Genomic DNA, 19,802 nt, shown 5'->3' on the forward strand with positions numbered 1-19,802 from the left:
TACTGATGCATCCCCTGGAGTTAGAATAGTAATTTTTACCCCTATACTATCCAACACTTACCCTACTGATGCACCCCCTGGAGTTAGAATAGTAATTTATACCCCTATACTATCCAACACTTACCCTACTGATGCACCCCCTGGAGTTAGAATAGTAATTTTTACCCCTATACTATCCAACACTTACCCTACTGATGCACCCCCTGGAGTTAGAATAGTAATTTTTACCCCTATACTATCCAACACTTACCCTACTGATGCACCCCCTGGAGTTAGAATAGTAATTTTTACCCCTATACTATCCAACACTTACCCTACTGTTGCACCCCCTGGAGTTAGAATAGTAATTTTTACCCCTATACTATCCAACACTTACCCTACTGTTGCACCCCCTGGAGTTAGAATAGTAATTTTTACCCCTACACTATCCAACACTTACCCTACTGTTGCACCCCCTGGAGTTAGAATAGTAATTTTTACCCCTATACTATCCAACACTTACCCTACTGTTGCACCCCCTGGAGTTAGAATAGTAATTTTTACCCCTATACTATCCAACACTTACCCTACTGTTGCACCCCCTGGAGTTAGAATAGTAATTTTTACCCCTATACTATCCAACACTTACCCTACTGTTGCACCCCCTGGAGTTAGAATAGTAATTTTTACCCCTATACTATCTAATACTTACCTTAAATGTAATTTAATATTATGCGTTGTAATGGTATGCGTTGTAAAGGTAGTATGCGTTGTAATGGAAATGCGTTGTAAAGGTATTTTTTAAAAATGCGTTGTAGTGTCATGCGTTGTAATGTCATGCGTTGTAATGGATTATGCGTTGTAAAAAATGCGTTGTAAGTGCATGCGTTGTAAAAGTGTGCGTTGTAACGTCATACATCCTTTTCAGTCCCATGATAGGTGAATTACATGGACTGCTCATTATCTCCCTCAGCACTCCTTGCTGGATCATTTTCTCAATCAAAGGGGTTACTCCTGCTATTATTTCAGGTGTCAGTCTGTATTGTGGAATATTTGGGTAAACAGCTCCTTCCTTTACAGCAATTCTCACTGGGTCTACATTTCTCATCAGACCTACATCTTCCCCAGTGAAATCCCAAACTGCCGCTTTCAGTGTCTGTTTCAATTCCGGGGGCAATTCATCTGGATTGAATACTGCATAGGTTCCAGCAACCTCACACTCTCGGTTAGCTATGGTCATTTTATACAGAACATCCTCATCTGGTGTTTCAAAGGCTATTCCGTCTGGTGTACAGAATATGGTGCAATTCATCTTGCACAATAAATCCCTTCCTAGTAAATTCACAGGACTGGTGTCACACACCACAAATCGATGCATGTCTGAAAATTTCCCTATTCTGACCTTTACAGGATCAGTAAGGTACGTTTTAATCTGGGTGTTAGACACACCAACTACTTGGATTGTTTCATCCGAAAGAGGAAGATTTTTAACATCTGCTGATCTGACAGTGGATCGTGTAGCTCCAGTGTCTACTAGAAAAGTAATGTTTTCATCATTAACTTTCCCATCCACAAATGGTCCTGTCTGATCTATTTCTAGAGATGCGCCAAGTACGCACCCTGCTTCCTCTTTTTGGCACCGTCAATAAATCTTTTCTGGCTCACTTTCGTCATTTTGCAGCCAATACTGTGATACAGCGCTTGCGCGTTGCGGTTTGTTTACCTGTTCTTCATTGTAGAATCCCGTCTCTTTGCTATACTTCTGTGGGCTCCGGCTCTGTGGTAAGGGCGGTTTTGGCACCTGATTCTGTAGATTAACAGCCTTCTGCTGTTGCGGCGGTGGGCCACTCCCCTCACATGCACCTGTGGATTTAATGACGGATTTTCATCATTGGTACCTGGTGGATATTTACACTCGGATTTCCAGTGCCCTAATCTTCCGCAATTGTGACAGGGGAACTTCTTCTTGGCTTCTTCTATATTACCTTTTCCTTTTCCTAGGCCAAATGTTGATTTAATGCCTGGATTATTAGCTTGTTCTATCATCTGAGCTTCCTGTCTCTCTGCAACCTTCACTTGAGCCCACATTGCCTTTTCTTTTAGTTTTCGTTGCTTGGCTTCAATCTCATCACTAAAGTATTTAGCATGCCTCAGGATCTCATCTATTTTCTTGCTTTGCCAGTCCACGGTGTGCTGCTTGATCATGTCCCCGATTTCGGACGCAGACCATACACAAATCGGTACACAAAATGACTCAGGTCCTTCTCTCCCAGACTGTCATCCCCACTGAACTGTTTGAAGGCTAAGATTAGCCTTTCATAGTAGGCATGGACTGACTCCTTTGCTTCCTGATGTGTTCGATCTATTTTAACCCAGGCTGTTTCTTTGGGGGGCACTTTGTTTTTCAAGAATGCCATGACCTGTTCATATTTCTTCATTACCTCTGGGTCTGGGGCTCCTGTTTTGGGATCTCTTGGGTATTCTTTAGTGGGCCAGTCTATAACTATCTTACATTCTGCCTACAAGTCTGCTGGCACTATTATATCAAACAGGCTATTCAGATCAATCCACAGCACTTTTGACAATTTCACAAATCTGTCTACCTGTCTGTACTACTCAACCGGCTTTCCCGTAATCGAGGGAAGTCATTGGTAAATGACAAAATGTCCTGTCTGGTCCATGGGACATGCACATATCCCCCTCCTGGAATCTCTCTCATAGGGAACTCCATCACTACCTTCTCTCTCACAGGGAACGCTGGAAATGTTCTGTCTGAGGTGTCATCCCGCTTCCTATACCACCTGCTCCTCCATTTGTCCACATCTCCCCATTTCCTCAATACTGTGATTATGTCCCTAATCTGCCCTATTCTTCCTGCAGCATTCAGATTCTCAATGTCCTTTTCTGTGAAATCCACTCGGTATGGCTTCTGTAAAGCTTTTACTTTGTCAATGTCAATTCCCATTTCACTTGCTATTTCTGCTAATCTGTCATGTAAATTCTTTGCTGTCCAAGTGACGCTCTTGCACAAAAACAACAGTTCCTCATCTTGGTAATTCTTCAGCTTTTCTGTGGGAATGGTCCCTACAATCAATTCTTCTAACACCATCCTTAATTTTGCCACATCAATGGTATGAGATTCCTTTTCTTTATCCTGCAAACTTTTTAGCCATTCATTCAATTCTTCAGTAGTTATGCTCACTGACTTCTCTGCATTCCCTGGTTCTGTCAGTCTCTGTGGTTCTAATATCGATCCTTCTACCATTCTGCTCCTCTCAGCAGAATCAGAACAATAAAATGGGTTCTTTGACATATGTAATTCACTTTTACCCATAGTATGTCCCCAAGAACTCTCTTTCGCTCTCATCATGGGCTGTTCTGCCTGTCCTTTGTTCACATACGGGACTGTTAGTCCGTGCTCACTGTCTTTCTGCTTCTCAAAAATAGGCATAACAGGACCTATGGTCACAGGGACTGTAACTGCTTCTAGATTTTTCGTCAATTCTCTTATTTTCTCTGTCAGTTCTAATGTGGTTTCTGCTAGTTCTCTAGAATTTTCATTCTCGACCCTATTTCCCTTTTCTTTAAGTGAATTTCTTCTTTTCACTACTGGGGTCACAACTTCTGTTTTAATGATTCTCAGAGTCTCCCTCACTGGTCTGTAGTTGGAGTTTCTGGTTCCCGCCTGTACGGAGGTGGGTTTTTGTAAAACATATCATCTAAGACATCATCGTCACTCTCATTAGCCCCATACCTCCGGGTTTCTACATGATTTCTTTTTTCTAGGCATTTCCTTCCTCCACTTTCACCTTCTGTTCTAACGGGAAATAATCCTTCAGTCATACTAGCATCTCGCCACCTTCTCATTCGATCACTATGAGTTTCCCGATCGTTTGGCCGTCCGAACATATACCGATATCTACTGCCATTTCTCTGCTTTTCTCGCTCATGCATCTCATCTTCCCACTCTGTCAATGCCTCGAACTGCGTAGGCCTAGGTCGCGGATCTAAGCTCATCATCCTCTCCCGTAAGTTTCTTAATATTGCCAAATTAAAGGACCCATCCTCTGGAAACGCTAGAACTCCGTCTTCCTTTGTATACTTTGCCCAATTGTCTAACCAAATACAAGTATGATACCCATATGTCGCAACCAAGAACGATGCGGGGGTCTTTGCCGGAGGGAGTAACTGTCCTTCCCTAGTCACAATCTCCTTGTCTTTCACGAACAAATTTCTCATTTTACTGAACACAGACTTTTTCTTTTTCTCGGGTGAATGATAATACATTTTCCTGTCTTTTGTGAACCCTTTAGTCTTTTCTACCACTGTACGATCTCTAGTCCAATAGTAGTGCGACTCTTACTCACGCACCAATCCTGGCGCGTCTACGTCACTGTCACAATCTCCAATCCTTGCGCGACTCACACTAACGCACCAATCCTGGAGCGTCTACGTCGCTGTCACAACTTCCAATCCCTGCGCAACTCACACTAATGCACCAATCCTGGAGCGTCTACGTCACTGCCTAGCTGTCCAATCCCAGCGCGGTCCTCCTGACGTCAACAGTCGCTGCAGCGGCTCCTGCTCCTGACTCCTGTCTTCAGTCTACCCCTCCTTTACAAAACTACTCGGTAGACTTTGTTTCAATTTCTACAATACTTGTTAGTTACAACGTACAAACATCTCCATTGTCTGCTCTGCTATCCACAGAATAGCAAAAGACCTTTCCCACGAGAATTCTGTTTTCCCGAGAGCAGCGCTTACCTCTGCCCCACTACAGAATTATTACGTCCGTTGGCAAAATAGCACATCCCTCTACTTCACCCTTCTATCAAGCATCAATTAAATGTTCTCACCGGATTTAAGACACCTAGTTGGAAACACAATGCTCCTAAAAATTAAAACCAGAGTTCCGCAATTAACCCGAATGCTATTTCATTCACGCACTTTTACGCAAGAAAATATAGTTCATTCACACGGAATCCTGTCTTTCCCGAGAACAGCGAACAGTCTGTCCTACTACAGAATTATAACATACGTTAACAAAGCAGCGCTTACCTCTACTTTGTCCTTCTAACAAGCTCAGAGAACACCTGCTACCTTTTCAGTGATAAGCGTTATCGGTATGCCAATTGGTATCCTGGTACTTAAACCAAAATTTCACAGGTAACCCTTCGCTATCATTCACGCTTTTCTCACACAGAAAATATCACTAATGGTAACACTTGGCAATGCTACCGAATCGAACCCAGACAATGCGCCGTGCAACTTCAATTGTCACACTTTTCTCCTGTGTACATACGGGCAACCACAATTCCGTCTTTCCCGAGAACAGCACCTACCTCTGCTCTACTACGGAACTGTCATCAATTCCCGACTTCCTACCTCCCGGAAGCCGTACAGACAACATAAAACTCAATGCGACTTCAACATATAGTGTTAGTACATATATCAATACCAATCAATAATCGATAAGCTATATACATGCCAAAATCATCAAACCAAAACAATAAAAAACATCCTCTTGCTACCAGAAATACTGGTGCAGTTCAGAATCCAAAATCTCCCCCTGCTTCCACGGACGGAATGATTTCACAGTCACATACACATACACACATCACACGCTGGTGGGGCCCATAACACCAACATTCATTCTCATCAAAACTATCCGTGCCTACAGAGGGATCTTCGAAATATATCCCGAACTACAGTTCTCTTAACTTGGATAGAGGAAACCACATCTATTAAATTACCCTAACAGTTCCTCCATCCGGAGGTCGACTAGATCATTTAGTTGATTCGGAATTTGATGGAAAACACTTCAACTCTCGTATTAATCAATAAAAACATTACAAGAAATAACCACCCGACACAGTTCTTCAAACAATGATTTTTCTTTATCTAATTACATTTTCTGGTTAAATCCTAACAATGCAATATTATCTTTTGTCATAATTACCTATCTGGCTAATTGTCGTTCTCTAAGTCAGAAACTGGTCCTCAGAAATTCATCAGAGTTCTACCGTCCCGTCCTCTGCTGTCAGCATGGAGTGCCGCATGGAGTAGCATCGATCAGGGTGCGTCTCAAGCTCTTGGGGTGGTAACCTAATTTCTCTCTCTAGACTACTAATATTTATACTAAAATTTACATCTTACAGTATCATTTTCTTTATTTCCAGGCCGCTGATTGGCTGAATTCAGCCTCGTCCCAATACATTAAGAAACATTCTCCAAATTTCACATACGGATGATGAATAAACTAGGCGCATGGAAAAGCTGTTCCCAGGTCAGGAAAGTATCAGTCTATTGTGAATAGGTGGCTTTTGGTTCCCAGATGGCAACATTTCTTCCATGTTCAGGGACATTGGCATCTCGCCCAGAGTATTCTTCATGGACCTGGTTCAATAGTTCATGGAAAGGACGCAATGAAATCAGTCCAGGCCCTTTCTCCATTGCTCAAATTATGAAGTCATGTACTTTAGTAAGGATTCAGTCGGCAGCCATCTTTTAGTAGGCCGAAATGGTCAACTTTAGTAAAAGAAACACAAAATCGTAATTAATACATGGAAATGATTTAAACAGTGTTATTCCCTTACTAATACCCTTATGTGTATGCCCTTATCTAGCCATATGCAACATTTAAAGCCGTTAATGCTGGTTTATTTAAGCGCAAATCACATTAACATTACCAAACAACACTCATTATTTTTAATATGAATACAAACGTATTTCACTTATTATTTTAGCCATGCAGATGGTTTCCCCGTGTTTTCTCTCGGTTAATAGGGTTGTTTAATTCATTACAGCACTCTGTTAATCATTAAAATTAGTCGTTTAGTCCTTTTAATATAAACTTATATAAATGGATTGGGTATATAAAAACAAAACATTTTACCGGCTCCATCACCAGTGCCCGTGCAACTGCACCTTCTGTCCTCCCAGCAAGCCCCCAAAGTGGGTGGGCTTCACCAGCAGGCTCCTGAGGGATGTAAAGGTCGGTCGGGGGACAGGCATTCAGCTCCCAATAACCATTCAGCAAGTGCGTCTACCCAGTTGATCCTACCAGTAGCATATGCTTGTCTCAACGATCAAGCCTTGCATGTGTAAGTACACACAGCTGGTACAGTAAAACTGCGAATGGCTCATTAAATCAGATATGGTTCCTTTGATCGCTTCATCTGTTACGTGGATAGCCATGGTAATTCTAGAGCTAATACATGCCGACGAGCGCTGACCTCCCTGGATGCGTGCATTTATCAGACCAAGACCAATCTGGGCCCAGCAGGTCCCCTTTGGTGACACTGGGAGGCACCAATGTGTCACTAAAGGGAGCACAATGCCCCCACAGTGCTCCTGCACCCTGCTGTGGATATGGGGATGTTGGGGCCCCAGGAGGACGTGGTAGAGCACACAGACTACTCTTTTACCTCTCGTCTCTTAGCCATTCATTCAATTCTTCAGTAGTTATGCTCACTGACTTCTCTGCATTCCCTGGTTCTGTCAGTCTCTGTGGTTCTAATATCGATCCTTCTACCATTCTGCTCCTCTCAGCAGAATCAGAACAATAAAATGGGTTCTTTGACATATGTAATTCACTTTTACCCATAGTATGTCCCCAAGAACTCTCTTTCGCTCTCATCATGGGCTGTTCTGCCTGTCCTTTGTTCACATACGGGACTGTTAGTCCGTGCTCACTGTCTTTCTGCTTCTCAAAAATAGGCATAACAAGACCTATGGTCACAGGGACTGTAACTGCTTCTAGATTTTTCGTCAATTCTCTTATTTTCTCTGTCAGTTCTAATGTGGTTTCTGCTAGTTCTCTAGAATTTTCATTCTCGACCCTATTTCCCTTTTCTTTAAGTGAATTTCTTCTTTTCACTACTGGGGTCACAACTTCTGTTTTAATGATTCTCAGAGTCTCCCTCACTGGTCTGTAGTTGGAGTTTCTGGTTCCCGCCTGTACGGAGGTGGGTTTTTGTAAAACATATCATCTAAGACATCATCGTCACTCTCATTAGCCCCATACCTCCGGGTTTCTACATGATTTCTTTTTTCTAGGCATTTCCTTCCTCCACTTTCACCTTCTGTTCTAACGGGAAATAATCCTTCAGTCATACTAGCATCTCGCCACCTTCTCATTCGATCACTATGAGTTTCCCGATCGTTTGGCCGTCCGAACATATACCGATATCTACTGCCATTTCTCTGCTTTTCTCGCTCATGCATCTCATCTTCCCACTCTGTCAATGCCTCGAACTGCGTAGGCCTAGGTCGCGGATCTAAGCTCATCATCCTCTCCCGTAAGTTTCTTAATATTGCCAAATTAAAGGACCCATCCTCTGGAAACGCTAGAACTCCGTCTTCCTTTGTATACTTTGCCCAATTGTCTAACCAAATACAAGTATGATACCCATATGTCGCAACCAAGAACGATGCGGGGGTCTTTGCCGGAGGGAGTAACTGTCCTTCCCTAGTCACAATCTCCTTGTCTTTCACGAACAAATTTCTCATTTTACTGAACACAGACTTTTTCTTTTTCTCGGGTGAATGATAATACATTTTCCTGTCTTTTGTGAACCCTTTAGTCTTTTCTACCACTGTACGATCTCTAGTCCAATAGTAGTGCGACTCTTACTCACGCACCAATCCTGGCGCGTCTACGTCACTGTCACAATCTCCAATCCTTGCGCGACTCACACTAACGCACCAATCCTGGAGCGTCTACGTCGCTGTCACAACTTCCAATCCCTGCGCAACTCACACTAATGCACCAATCCTGGAGCGTCTACGTCACTGCCTAGCTGTCCAATCCCAGCGCGGTCCTCCTGACGTCAACAGTCGCTGCAGCGGCTCCTGCTCCTGCTCCTGACTCCTGTCTTCAGTCTACCCCTCCTTTACAAAACTACTCGGTAGACTTTTTTTCAATTTCTACAATACTTGTTAGTTACAACGTACAAACATCTCCATTGTCTGCTCTGCTATCCACAGAATAGCAAAAGACCTTTCCCACGAGAATTCTGTTTTCCCGAGAGCAGCGCTTACCTCTGCCCCACTACAGAATTATTACGTCCGTTGGCAAAATAGCACATCCCTCTACTTCACCCTTCTATCAAGCATCAATTAAATGTTCTCACCGGATTTAAGACACCTAGTTGGAAACGCAATGCTCCTGAGAATTAAAACCAGAGTTCCGCAATTAACCCGAATGCTATTTCATTCACGCACTTTTACGCAAGAAAATATAGTTCATTCACACGGAATCCTGTCTTTCCCGAGAACAGCGAACAGTCTGTCCTACTACAGAATTATAACATACGTTAACAAAGCAGCGCTTACCTCTACTTTGTCCTTCTAACAAGCTCAGAGAACACCTGCTACCTTTTCAGTGATAAGCGTTATCGGTATGCCAATTGGTTTCCTGGTACTTAAACCAAAATTTCACAGGTAACCCTTCGTATCATTCACGCTTTTCTCACACAGAAAATATCACTAATGGTAACACTTGGCAATGCTACCGAATCGAACCCAGACAATGCGCCGTGCAACTTCAATTGTCACACTTTTCTCCTGTGTACATACGGGCAACCACAATTCCGTCTTTCCCGAGAACAGCACCTACCTCTGCTCTACTACGGAACTGTCATCAATTCCCGACTTCCTACCTCCCGGAAGCCGTACAGACAACATAAAACTCAATGCGACTTCAACATATAGTGTTAGTACATATATCAATACCAATCAATAATCGATAAGCTATATACATGCCAAAATCATCAAACCAAAACAATTAAAACCATCCTCTTACTACCAGAAATACTGGTGCAGTTCAGAATCCAAAATCTCCCCCTGCTTCCACGGACAGAATGATTTCACAGTCACATACACATACACACATCACACGCTGGTGGGGCCCATAACACCAATATTCATTCTCATCAAAACTATCCGTGCCTACAGAGGGATCTTCGAAATATATCCCGAACTACAGTTCTCTTAACTTGGATAGAGGAAACCACATCTATTAAATTACCCTAACAGTTCCTCCATCCGGAGGTCGACTAGATCATTTAGTTGATTCGGAATTTGATGGAAAACACTTCAACTCTCGTATTAATCAATAAAAACATTACAAGAAATAACCACCCGACACAGTTCTTCAAACAATGATTTTTCTTTATCTAATTAAATTTTCTGGTTAAATCCTAACAATGCAATATTATCTTTTGTCATAATTACCTATCTGGCTAATTGTCGTTCTCTAAGTCAGAAACTGGTCCTCAGAAATTCATCAGAGTTCTACCGTCCCGTCCTCTGCTGTCAGCATGGAGTGCCGCATGGAGTAGCATCGATCAGGGTGCGTCTCAAGCTCTTGGGGTGGTAACCTAATTTCTCTCTCTAGACTACTAATATTTATACTAAAATTTACATATTACAGTATCATTTTCTTTATTTCCAGGCCGCTGATTGGCTGAATTCAGCCTCGTCCCAATACATTAAGAAACATTCTCCAAATTTCACATACGGATGATGAATAAACTAGGCGCATGGAAAAGCTGTTCCCAGGTCAGGAAAGTATCAGTCTATTGTGAATAGGTGGCTTTTGGTTCCCAGATGGCAACATTTCTTCCATGTTCAGGGACATTGGCATCTCGCCCAGAGTATTCTTCATGGACCTGGTTCAATAGTTCATGGAAAGGACGCAATGAAATCAGTCCAGGCCCTTTCTCCATTGCTCAAATTATGAAGTCATGTACTTTAGTAAGGATTCAGTCGGCAGCCATCTTTTAGTAGGCCGAAATGGTCAACTTTAGTAAAAGAAACACAAAATCGTAATTAATACATGGAAATGATTTAAACAGTGTTATTCCCTTACTAATACCCTTATGTGTATGCCCTTATCTAGCCATATGCAACATTTAAAGCCGTTAATGCTGGTTTATTTAAGCGCAAATCACATTAACATTACCAAACAACACTCATTATTTTTAATATGAATACAAACTTATTTCACTTATTATTTTAGCCATGCAGATGGTTTCCCCGTGTTTTCTCTCGGTTAATAGGGTTGTTTAATTCATTACAGCACTCTGTTAATCATTAAAATTAGTCGTTTAGTCCTCTTAATATAAACTTATATAAATGGATTGGGTATATAAAAACAAAACATTTTACCGGCTCCATCACCAGTGCCCGTGCAACTGCACCTTCTGTCCTCCCAGCAAGCCCCCAAAGTGGGTGGGCTTCACCAGCAGGCTCCTGAGGGATGTAAAGATCGGTCGGGGGACAGGCATTCAGCTCCCAATAACCATTCAGCAAGTGCATCTACCCAGTTGATCCTACCAGTAGCATATGCTTGTCTCAACGATCAAGCCTTGCATGTGTAAGTACACACAGCTGGTACAGTAAAACTGCGAATGGCTCATTAAATCAGATATGGTTCCTTTGATCGCTTCATCTGTTACGTGGATAGCCATGGTAATTCTAGAGCTAATACATGCCGACGAGCGCTGACCTCCCTGGATGCGTGCATTTATCAGACCAAGACCAATCTGGGCCCAGCAGGTCCCCTTTGGTGACACTGGGAGGCACCAATGTGTCACTAAAGGGAGCACAATGCCCCCACAGTGCTCCTGCACCCTGCCGTGGATATGGGGATGTTGGGGCCCCAGGAGGACGTGGTAGAGCCCACAGACTACTCTTTTACCTCTCGTCTCTTAGCCATTCATTCAATTCTTCAGTAGTTATGCTCACTGACTTCTCTGCATTCCCTGGTTCTGTCAGTCTCTGTGGTTCTAATATCGATCCTTCTACCATTCTGCTCCTCTCAGCAGAATCAGAACAATAAAATGGGTTCTTTGACATATGTAATTCACTTTTACCCATAGTATGTCCCCAAGAACTCTCTTTCGCTCTCATCATGGGCTGTTCTGCCTGTCCTTTGTTCACATACGGGACTGTTAGTCCGTGCTCACTGTCTTTCTGCTTCTCAAAAATAGGCATAACAGGACCTATGGTCACAAGGACTGTAACTGCTTCTAGATTTTTCGTCAATTCTCTTATTTTCTCTGTCAGTTCTAATGTGGTTTCTGCTAGTTCTCTAGAATTTTCATTCTCGACCCTATTTTCCTTTTCTTTAAGTGAATTTCTTCTTTTCACTACTGGGGTCACAACTTCTGTTTTAATGATTCTCAGAGTCTCCCTCACTGGTCTGTAGTTGGAGTTTCTGGTTCCCGCCTGTACGGAGGTGGGTTTTTGTAAAACATATCATCTAAGACATCATCGTCACTCTCATTAGCCCCATACCTCCGGGTTTCTACATGATTTCTTTTTTCTAGGCATTTCCTTCCTCCACTTTCACCTTCTGTTCTAACGGGAAATAATCCTTCAGTCATACTAGCATCTCGCCACCTTCTCATTCGATCACTATGAGTTTCCCGATCGTTTGGCCGTCCGAACATATACCGATATCTACTGCCATTTCTCTGCTTTTCTCGCTCATGCATCTCATCTTCCCACTCTGTCAATGCCTCGAACTGCGTAGGCCTAGGTCGCGGATCTAAGCTCATCATCCTCTCCCGTAAGTTTCTTAATATTGCCAAATTAAAGGACCCATCCTCTGGAAACGCTAGAACTCCATCTTCCTTTGTATACTTTGCCCAATTGTCTAACCAAATACAAGTATGATACCCATATGTCGCAACCAAGAACGATGCGGGGGTCTTTGCCGGGGGGAGTAACTGTCCTTCCCTAGTCACAATCTCCTTGTCTTTCACGAACAAATTTCTCATTTTACTGAACACAGACTTTTTCTTTTTCTCGGGTGAATGATAATACATTTTCCTGTCTTTTGTGAACCCTTTAGTCTTTTCTACCACTGTACGATCTCTAGTCCAATAGTAGTGCGACTCTTACTCACGCACCAATCCTGGCGCATCTACGTCACTGTCACAATCTCCAATCCTTGCGCGACTCACACTAACGCACCAATCCTGGAGCGTCTACGTCGCTGTCACAACTTCCAATCCCTGCGCAACTCACACTAATGCACCAATCCTGGAGCGTCTACGTCACTGCCTAGCTGTCCAATCCCAGCGCGGTCCTCCTGACGTCAACAGTCGCTGCAGCGGCTCCTGCTCCTGACTCCTGTCTTCAGTCTACCCCTCCTTTACAAAACTACTCGGTAGACTTTGTTTCAATTTCTACAATACTTGTTAGTTACAACGTACAAACATCTCCATTGTCTGCTCTGCTATCCACAGATTAGCAAAAGACCTTTCCCACGAGAATTCTGTTTTCCCGAGAGCAGCGCTTACCTCTGCCCCACTACAGAATTATTACGTCCGTTGGCAAAATAGCACATCCCTCTACTTCACCCTTCTATCAAGCATCAATTAAATGTTCTCACCGGATTTAAGACACCTAGTTGGAAACGCAATGCTCCTGAGAATTAAAACCAGAGTTCCGCAATTAACCCGAATGCTATTTCATTCACGCACTTTTACGCAAGAAAATATAGTTCATTCACACGGAATCCTGTCTTTCCCGAGAACAGCGAACAGTCTGTCCTACTACAGAATTATAACATACGTTAACAAAGCAGCGCTTACCTCTACTTTGTCCTTCTAACAAGCTCAGAGAACACCTGCTACCTTTTCAGTGATAACCGTTATCGGTATGCCAATTGGTTTCCTGGTACTTAAACCAAAATTTCACAGGTAACCCTTCGCTATCATTCACGCTTTTCTCACACAGAAAATATCACTAATGGTAACACTTGGCAATGCTACCGAATCGAACCCAGACAATGCGCCGTGCAACTTCAATTGTCACACTTTTCTCCTGTGTACATACGGGCAACCACAATTCCGTCTTTCCCGAGAACAGCACCTACCTCTGCTCTACTACGGAACTGTCATCAATTCCCGACTTCCTACCTCCCTGAAGCCGTACAGACAACATAAAACTCAATGCGACTTCAACATATAGTGTTAGTACATATATCAATACCAATCAATAATCGATAAGCTATATACATGCCAAAATCATCAAACCAAAACAATAAAAACCATCCTCTTGCTACCAGAAATACTGGTGCAGTTCAGAATCCAAAATCTCCCCCTGCTTCCACGGACGGAATGATTTCACAGTCACATACACATACACACATCACACGCTGGCGGGGCCCATAACACCAACATTCATTCTCATCAAAACTATCCGTGCCTACAGAGGGATCTTCTAAATATATCCCGAACTACAGTTCTCTTAACTTGGATAGAGGAAACCACATCTATTAAATTACCCTAACAGTTCCTCCATCCGGAGGTCGACTAGATCATTTAGTTGATTCGGAATTTGATGGAAAACACTTCAACTCTCAAATTAATCAATAAAAACATTACAAGAAATAACCACCCGACACAGTTCTTCAAACAATGATTTTTCTTTATCTAATTAAATTTTCTGGTTAAATCCTAACAATGCAATATTATCTTTTGTCATAATTACCTATCTGGCTAATTGTCGTTCTCTAAGTCAGAAACTGGTCCTCAGAAATTCATCAGAGTTCTACCGTCCCGTCCTCTGCTGTCAGCATGGAGTGCCGCATGAAGTAGCATCGATCAGGGTGCGTCTCAAGCTCTTGGGGTGGTAACCTAATTTCTCTCTCTAGACTACTAATATTTATACTAAAATTTACATATTACAGTATCATTTTCTTTATTTCCAGGCCGCTGATTGGCTGAATTCAGCCTCGTCCCAATACATTAAGAAACATTCTCCAAATTTCACATACGGATGATGAATAAACTAGGCGCATGGAAAAGCTGTTCCCAGGTCAGGAAAGTATCAGTCTATTGTGAATAGGTGGCTTTTGGTCCCCAGATGGCAACATTTCTTCCATGTTCAGGGACATTGGCATCTCGCCCAGAGTATTCTTCATGGACCTGGTTCAATAGTTCATGGAAAGGACGCAATGAAATCAGTCCAGGCCCTTTCTCCATTGCTCAAATTATGAAGTCATGTACTTTAGTAAGGATTCAGTCGGCAGCCATCTTTTAGTAGGCCGAAATGGTCAACTTTAGTAAAAGAAACACAAAATCGTAATTAATACATGGAAATGATTTAAACAGTGTTATTCCCTTACTAATACCCTTATGTGTATGCCCTTATCTAGCCATATGCAACATTTAAAGCCGTTAATGCTGGTTTATTTAAGCGCAAATCACATTAACATTACCAAACAACACTCATTATTTTTAATATGAATACAAACTTATTTCACTTATTATTTTAGCCATGCAGATGGTTTCCCCGTGTTTTCTCTCGGTTAATAGGGTTGTTTAATTCATTACAGCACTCTGTTAATCATTAAAATTAGTCGTTTAGTCCTTTTAATATAAACTTATATAAATGGATTGGGTATATAAAAACAAAACATTTTACCGGCTCCATCACCAGTGCCCGTGCAACTGCTCCTTCTGTCCTCCCAGCAAGCCCCCAAAGTGGGTGGGCTTCACCAGCAGGCTCCTGAGGGATGTAAAGATCGGTCGGGGGACAGGCATTCAGCTCCCAATAACCATTCAGCAAGTGCGTCTACCCAGTTGATCCTACCAGTAGCATATGCTGGTCTCAACGATCAAGCCTTGCATGTGTAAGTACACACAGCTGGTACAGTAAAACTGCAAATGGCTCATTAAATCAGATATGGTTCCTTTGATCGCTTCATCTGTTACGTGGATAGCCATGGTAATTCTAGAGCTAATACATGCCGACGAGCGCTGACCTCCCTGGATGCGTGAATTTATCAGACCAAGACCAATCTGGGCCCAGCAGGTCCCCTTTGGTGACACTGGGAGGCACCAATGTGTCACTAAAGGGAGCACAATGCCCCCACAGTGCTCCTGCACCCTGCTGTGGATATGGGGATGTTGGGGCCCCAGGAGGACGTGGTAGAGCCCACAGACTACTCTTTTACCTCTCGTCTGGCAGATCTCAGAGCTGTTTACATATGGGGTCTGCCCCCTCCGCTAGGAGCCTGGAACGGTCCACGGCACCAATTAGCACCTCCGCCTCGTGTGTGTGCCGCAGGAGCTGTTGTGGTAGTCCCCACAGATGGGGCATGGTAAGCTGCACTTCGGCTTGAACAACACAGTCCCCCCTGCTGTGGTCCCCTTGTATGGGGTGCAGTAGGCTACAAGGTAGACTACACTTTAGCCCAGTCCCAATGTGTGGTTTCGCAGGGTTCTCCACCACCCACAACTCTCCGAGTCGGCTCAAGGGGGGCAGCGGATGTAAGCAGTGTCAGATGTGGCTAGGGCCGGGGGAGCGTGGCAGATATCGAAGGAAGTCACAGAGCACCACGCTATATTTTAGTCAGGTGAACTGTCATGTTTCTACAGAAGCCCTTGTTGGTTCTGCCAGCAAATAATTTAGACCATTGAAACTAGAAATTGGGCCGCCGTTGTAAGTACTTCAGAATATCCACCCTATTTAGAGTGGGCATTGTGATGTTAATTTTTTTATCTTTGGGATTATGAGGCAAAACCAGGCGGTCCCCAACTAAATAAAAAAAATAAAACCCCATACCCTTGGAGAAAACTTTCAAGGTGTCAGGGCCATTAGATATTTTTTTCAAAAAGATTCTCATTTCTCTGTTTTTGAAAAAGAAAAAAGTTTGCTTAACGGCTGCATGAAATAACGGGGACTCTCTGCAAAGCTACTATGCTTTTAGCTGCTGTGGTGTCAGCTTCTCTGAAGGTACAGAAATCTCCGGCAGGCAATCAGAGATCTCTAAATATAGTGAGCAGGATTATGAGTACATTAATAACTTTAAAAATGTTTACGCCTTTGCAGACTACTCAGTTCTGTCAGGGTATTACAGCCAAGTCCTTTACTCAGGTAAAAGACACTTTGGGGCTTTGTTTATAATTCTTAATCTTCTTTCAGACGTCATCATGACTTCAGAGAATTGTGTGCCAACAGGATAGATGGCTAAAAAATATTTGACAGATGATTTCAGCAGGCTGGGCCACTGTGAAGCCATGTGCTTTTGTTTGTTTGATATTATAAGCATGTGTCAGTATGAATTGTAATTTGACTTTCTAATATTTAAAATGTTATTTTGTTTAAACAACCACATAATTGCTATCTATTAAAAATGCTCATGTGATGTGCAGCTTAGTAATATCATTTTAAATGTTTTACATCCACTCTGTAGGTCAGGGCACGACAAGAAGATGATGATCTGGTGGGCCAAAAGATTGCACACTCAAGCGAGTCTACATGCATCACAGTATTAGAGCCGAAGACCTCCTCTGGTGTATCTAGTTGACAGACTTACATCATCTGGGGAGGATGACCAAGCAGAAGAAAAAAGTGGTCATAGCACAGCAGCAAAGGGAGAGCCTCAAACATGATAAAATTTGAGATTATAAAAATTTGTTGTCTGTCTAATCAAAAGGTCTTTCTTTATAGTTGATCTTTCTGTATAGTTGATACACCTGCTGTGCTTGAAAACTATGTTGTTCTGCTGGAATCTACATATATTTTTTTGTGTCCTGGCCTTTAATGCTCTGAATTTAATTGGGGTGTTGTGAGGTGCAAAAGGGCCTACTCTTAGTCTCCATTTTAGCTTCACATTTTAGCTTCCCATCTTTTTCTAATGGAGATTTTTACATGGTTTACACTTACATGCTAATGTACTTAGAAGCTATTCTGCATGCAGTTTATTTCTTAGTAACCATTATTATCATGTTGCTTGTACACTCTGTCCAAGGTTGGGTACGTGGAATGCGATGTCCTTGCAATTAGTTGTCCGGTTAGAGACAGCTCTTTGGCTCCAGACACAGCATTGCATAAGTTATGTACCTTTAACACAGCGTTTTTATTATATAAACAGCCTCTGCATCACATTCGTCAGAGGAGAGCTTCTATTGGGATTGTCCTGGAACGTGACGCACAATGGCTGAGATGTAGTCCGGCTGACTCTGACCTCTATCCTACATAGGATGATAGCCTGTTTTAAACAGGTTGGCTTACTGATAAATCACACTCAGGAATTGGGGACATACAGACAAATTTCAAACTGTTGGGCCTCAGCTTACACCATATTTTCACAGCTTTGGGTATACCCTTTGCACGTATGGCACCTCACTCAGAAAAACAAACAAGCCTTAGCAAAGCCAAATAGTTCTGGCTTTAATCAATGTAGGTAAATAAAGGGATGTACATATGTGCACAAAATATTTGTGCCTTGTTCTGTGCTTGTTAGTCCTCTGGCGTATAGTTAGGTCACATCATAATGCCAGTTTAAATATAACTAATTTAGCTAGCAGTGATACTCAAAGTATGGCCCGGGCCACACAGCCCTCCTGACCTTTACATGCAGCCCCCTGTTCAAACAAAAGCACCACTTGACCGCTAACCTTACGACTCAGCACTAACATTGAAAACGAAGGCAAGCTGTTATGTAAAGGTTAATTGAAGTCAAAGAAAGGAAGTAACTAGGCTATCCTGCACTGTTTAACTTTAGAAACACCTTTATTATTAAAGACATCTTGCAACACAAGTGTAAAAATATGATAGAATCTCTTCAAAATTCAAAATGTGTAGTTCATTAACATGCAGAAACGTTTCACCTTAATACATCACATTATATCAGTACATTGAAAAGTATATTTTTTTAAAGTGATAGTTTTCAAACATGAATTAACATTCATTCTTCCCCCACCCAGACAACAGTGTCAACAGTGAACTAAGATGCAGTTCAGTTGTTAAGTGCACTCTTTGGGCTGGGTTCCTATTATACACAAACAGCATTATAGTTTATTAGATCAAACAAAGGAGAAGCTTTTAAACATTGCGCATCCTGAAGTCATGTAGTTCAACATCCTTTTTGTATGTGATAATGAATAAACAGGAGGGAAAGTGAAATCAAACAATTGCCTAGGATCACAAAAGTTGCTAAAGTAGAGAAGCTGGGATTCATTTCAGGTATTCTGGTTTTGCATTGTTCAATTCAGCTGATTTATATGCTTCACTTCCAGTAAATCCACCTTACTGGCACTGCCCCCCCGGAACCTCCTCCTCTGGACTGCCACCGTCCTGGCATCAGTGTGAACCCTTGGTCACATCAAAGACAAAACATTTTGGCCCACGGGAAAATGTTTGCGAGTACCCATGAGCTAGATGAACTTAGTGCAGACAAGCAAAGATTAACAAGGAATTTGTAATTTAACCAGTTACATAGGTTATTTATTATCTACCCAAAAATTAATAATTACCTTTCTCTCTGAAGACGATTGTGAAAATGTTAATAATTTAAAGGGAATGCTTTTACAAGTTTTTGTTAAAGTTGGGAAGCTTTCCGAGCATTGCCTCTCGGTGAGACTGTGTCCACCACAGCCTGTTTGAACTCAGACATACAGTACATAGACATTGTTTCTTCAATACCTTAGACTTCAGGCGTCATGTGGGTAACCAGGCAGGCCTTCACATTCTTTCATATGTAACTTACTTCCAGGTGCCTTTTTTTTAAGATAATTGTTTTTAATGTTTGCACCGCCAGGTGAGCAGCTTGTACACATTTCAAAATGTTAGGTTACTTGATGCTTCCATGAGAAATGTTCATTGTGCAAGATTACACTTTTACCACAGATCACAATATATTGTGAAAAAGGCAACTTTATTAAGACAGGTCTGCAGTACAATCAACTTCCTTAACATATGATGCATAATAATTCTCCAAGCTTTACTAATACATAGTAAACGAGCTAACAATACATAGTAAACAACTTAACAATCCCTCTACCCTAAAGCTTCCC

Source organism: Triturus cristatus, chromosome 3_2 (assembly GCF_964204655.1).
Source record: "Triturus cristatus chromosome 3_2, aTriCri1.1, whole genome shotgun sequence".
NCBI lineage: Eukaryota > Metazoa > Chordata > Amphibia > Caudata > Salamandridae > Triturus > Triturus cristatus.